Below are 4,664 nucleotides of genomic sequence, written 5' to 3'. Positions count from 1 at the left end.
GTTTTATCACTAGCCGAGATGCACGTGACAGGCTCATGGCGAATCGTAGCACTTGAATGCTATGAAGGGGCGTGTCTTGCATAGTGCTCCAGCCGGATCTCGATTTTCAGCGCATTAACACTTTATTACGGTTTTAATATTTTAATTGTATATCAGTGAATATAAAGAAGCTGTGCTTTGTCAATTGAACAAGGAAGATGAAATACCTGATTCAAAACATCAAAACTATTGGTTTGAATCGTGTGAACAAGAAATGAGGATCAGGGTGCTAGGGCGCTAGTGCGCTCAGCGGAGTTCATCTTGAACTACGCTGGGTGTCAGGGTTTGTGGACGGGCCGGGGCCGCAGTAACGTAGTAGTAACGCCGCAGTAGTCAGGTTTTTGGTTATCATGACACTGCACACCAAAGTACTCAGTCTTATTGACGGAAGACAGACTTTTAAAAAAAAGGAAAAATTAATTGAATGGCTAATGAAAAAGGAATTGCTTCAAGGAAAAATGAAATGCAAACTCTGCAAAAAGAGGATGAAACTGGAGAAACACTCAAACGTCGACGGACTGGAGTGGTAGGCTAAGTCGTACATTTTTAGCACGGGTTTTAACGATGACTTCCTCTGTTTACTGATATGTAATGTTACAAAGATAAGTTCTTTATCAGGAAAAAAGGACTAGGAATTTACGATTTGTCTTTTGTAGGAAGTGCCGACGTAAAAAACACAGAGGGAAAACGACGAAGAAGTCAGTGAGGTCACTGTCCCTGTTTCAGAGGAGCAAATTGTCCTTGTTCAGCTGGATGAAATACATTTACAGGTAATATGAATTCATCAATAATATCAGTCATTTCCTCAAAGCACAGCAAATGAATGCCTGTAAGTATTACGTTTATTTTAAGCATGTTGACTGTTGTTTAACATTACCGATATCTAAATGCTAATTTCAGTTAGCGCGTCAATGACGTTATCCATTAAATGTTAGCATTGAGCTAGCGGACTAAGCGCTAGTTATTTGGCAATTCACAACGCAGGCTGCTTGGAGGTGTGGCGCCGCTTTCACACACCAAGCCCCCAGGAAGTGCGCCGGTGTCAGTACCAGATGTGTTCGGGTACCAGATATGTTCGGGTGTATTTCCGTCGCATGCGTCATGCGTCATATCCGTCTACTCACCTCCCTCTGCTCCCAGCGCTCTGCTGCCACACACCGGCCGTCTGCGGAACTGCAGCCGGAGGAACTCGGGACAGCTTGTTATGCTTCCATGTACTTGTGGCACATAAATAATGTTTCTAATTATTTACAATACAAAAATGTATATATTCTGCGTTACTTTAGCCAACACTTTTATAAGGCCACTAGATTATATAATTACGAAATGTGTAGATAGAATACATATCTTTCAGGTTGTTATTTTGTCATTATGTTTCATGTTTTATTTAGCTTTTAGTATTTTTATATAGTATCTGAACTTTGGAGAGGAGTTGGGAGACACACGACACATTAAATCACATCTACAGATCAAGACAAAGCGAATGGAATTACTCCCATACTTCTAGCGTGAAAATGTTTGTGAAAACGTGTGCAAAGTCTCTGAAAATCCTAAAAATAAGCTCATATTTGAATTCCCCATAAAAAAACAAATCATTCAGTAAAAACAAGGCCCCACTGATCATCTACTATATAAGACGATTCCAGGGATGTCTGGCTTGAGTTTCTACCACCAGGGAAAGTGGACAAAAGTGCCCGAGATCAGCCTCTTAATTTACCCAGGGCCTAGTGCTTGGCTTTGGGCATGAAAATCCAGGAAACTCCTCTGAGTATTTTATTAAATATCTGAACTTTGGAGAGGAGTTGGGGGACACACGACACATCAAATCACATCTACAGATCAAGACGAAGCAAATGGAAGTACTCCTAGCGTGTGAAAATGTTTGTGAAAAACGTGTGCAAAGTCTCTAAAAACGGAGCAGTGGCTGTGATGCTAGCTTTGCGGCTAGCAGTTAGTTGTTGTTTAAAGTTGTTGCTATGGAAACAACATGACGGAGAAAAGATTTATATCTTCTACATATAATAACGAACAAAGTAAAGAATGAAGTGTAGGCTATGCCTGTTTGAAGTTGTTGCTATGGAAACAACATGACAGAGAAAAGTATAATCTTCAACATACGGACAAAGTAAATAATGAAGTGTCGGCTATGTTTAAATGTTCGGAATTGACTGATGACGGATGCGACGGAAATACACCCGAACACATCTGGTACCCCGAACACATCTGGTACCTACACCGGACTCTGAGGAGAACACTCGAGATTTATTTCCCTCGGCATTATGAACGCGCATCCAACCCACGGGACCGCGCCGCCCGGCACCTTCATGTTACGTGTTCTGTATGCGTTTTACCCTTAACCATATACTGTATATATAAAGGTTTTACCTTTACCCATGGATGCACAATAAGAACGGACGTATCGCCTTACCGTTCGGGTGTTCAGAGCAGAGCTCCCTGTTGGAGCGGCAGAGCGTGATGTGAACAGAAAAATGTTTCTGTCGCAATATTATTTAAGGAATCGTTGAGCTAGCTAACTAGCATACATTGTCACTATCTGCTAACATTAGCTTTAGCTTTCGTTTTCTAATAGTTTTTCTCATAGGCTATAAACAGAATAGATCTTGTACTTGAGTAAAAGTAGAAGTACTCAGATATTGTACTTGAGTAAAACAGAAGTACTCAGATATTGCACTTAGTATTAAGTACTCAGATCTTGTATTAGAGTAAAAGTAAAAGTACCAGAGTGTACAAATACTCTGTTAGAGTAAAATTCCTGCATTCAAAATGTTCCTCAACAAAAAAATGGGTTCAGAATGTTACAATGTGTGATTATTCTAATAGCTTAACAATACATGTGTAGATGCTCTGATACAGGGAAACTTGATAGATATAATTAATTAGCAACATTAAAATATTCTGTTTCATCTTGAGTAATAACAAATGTCTAATGTGAATTATATAATTAATTATACATTAGCCACTGGTGCTGAATGCGTTCTTCTTCATATGCTTTTGTTCATATTTAGTAATTCTATATTGATCTTTAACAGATTTTCCCAGGGACTGCAGCTAAGGCAAATTGACATGCTGCAGGATGGCGTGGCAGGAAGCAGTCGCACGCTGTCAAAAATTAGCCTGAAGTTGAGGAAGGTCTGCAAGAGTGCAATCAAGAGGAGAGAAAGGAGGGGAAAGCAGAGACTTGGAGGACCAAACGAATTTGTCATGCTGGACGAAAGCAACTTCTACCACAAAAGGAAGGTGTGTATAAACTACAGAGCCTTAGCCTTTGGCCTCACTAAAACTAAAACCTTTGTTTTTCAAGGTGAAATAACAACATATCTTTTAAGGTCAGAGATTAACAAATGAATGAGCAAAGTAATGTAATTTTATAATTGTGTCATTTCACACCCTTGTGACTGGCGAGATAAAGTATACATTAGAGAGAGCCAGCTCCACAGTGTATACACAGTCAAATAACAGAAAAAAAGAATTTAGAAGCTAAGAATGATCTCATCCAATCAGATCATTAAGGAAATAAATCCTTATTCTTACTTTGTATTACTAACATTTTAAAAGTGCATAATCTATTTATATATCATCTAATTCCAATATATATCTTACATTTTCATGTTTCTTGCAGCAAAATAAGCAAACTTTAACTTAATAAAATTAAACAGCCTTTTCTGTTTGTACCACGACATTTTAATTTTTTTCTCTTCTTTTTTGAGAAAGGAAGTGAATATTTTTAAATTGTAAAAGAAAGCAAATAAACACATTTCACTTTGTTTATCAATTGAAATGCCTGATGTTTATTTTTATATAACTGTTGTCCTTTTTCACTGCTTTATTACAGTATGGTAGGGGAAGATTCGGTCCTACGTGGAGGAGGAGAAAATGGGTCTTTGGAATGCTGGGCATCAGAGGAAAAAGGAGAAGACCTATCCTGAGGCTGGTGAAACAAAGGTCACGGCGCCACTTAATTCCTCTGGTCACAAAATACGTTCGCCAAGGGACCACGGTGATAACGGACATGTGGAGGGCATACACCACTGCAATCGCAGAAAGTGGCTTTGTCCATTTCTCTGTGAACCACAGCCGGTCATTTGTGAACCCAGACACAGGAGCCCACACCCAAAACATTGAGCGGGCTTGGTCAACGTACAAGTCACAGGTCTGGAGACTGCGAGGAAACCGCACAGTGAAGACTCTGAAGAGTCATCTTGCTTTGATCGAGTGGACACATTGGCTGGCAAATGAACACAAAGATGGTCCCTTAGGCAGATTGCTGCATGACATACGCCACTTTCGCAAGTTCTGAAAGCAACCTCGTTTTCATTATTAGTGTCCTTTGGATTGTTGTTTAAATAAAAATGTAAACTTGAGTGCACAGGGTTTGTTTGTTTGTTTGTTTATCATTAGGTAATGGGTAACTACTGTTTTTGATGCATTACTTTACTTGAGGGGACACACAATGCTTAACGAATGGTTAAGTAGGCATTAGGTAATGGGTAACTACTGTTTTTGATGCATTACTTTACTTGAGGGGACACACAATGCTTAACGAATGGTAAGGTAAGCATTACTTAATGGGTAACTACTGTTTTAGTAACGGTAAGGTAATCATT

At 39.3% G+C, this 4,664-nt stretch overlaps 1 long non-coding RNA gene across 1 annotated transcript; it reads left to right on the top strand.

Moving 5' to 3' along the window:
* The first annotated feature begins 720 nt into the window (after positions 1 to 720).
* LOC117445915 (uncharacterized) lies at positions 721 to 4,421 on the top strand. The gene is made up of 3 exons (XR_011643154.1): positions 721 to 809; positions 3,090 to 3,297; positions 3,893 to 4,421. It is a non-coding gene; the product is annotated as an uncharacterized lncRNA (long non-coding RNA).
* Positions 4,422 to 4,664: the final 243 nt, after the last annotated feature.

This window comes from Pseudochaenichthys georgianus, chromosome 4 (genome assembly GCF_902827115.2).
Source record: "Pseudochaenichthys georgianus chromosome 4, fPseGeo1.2, whole genome shotgun sequence".
NCBI lineage: Eukaryota > Metazoa > Chordata > Actinopteri > Perciformes > Channichthyidae > Pseudochaenichthys > Pseudochaenichthys georgianus.
This window is presented reverse-complemented; position numbering and strand designations above follow the sequence as displayed.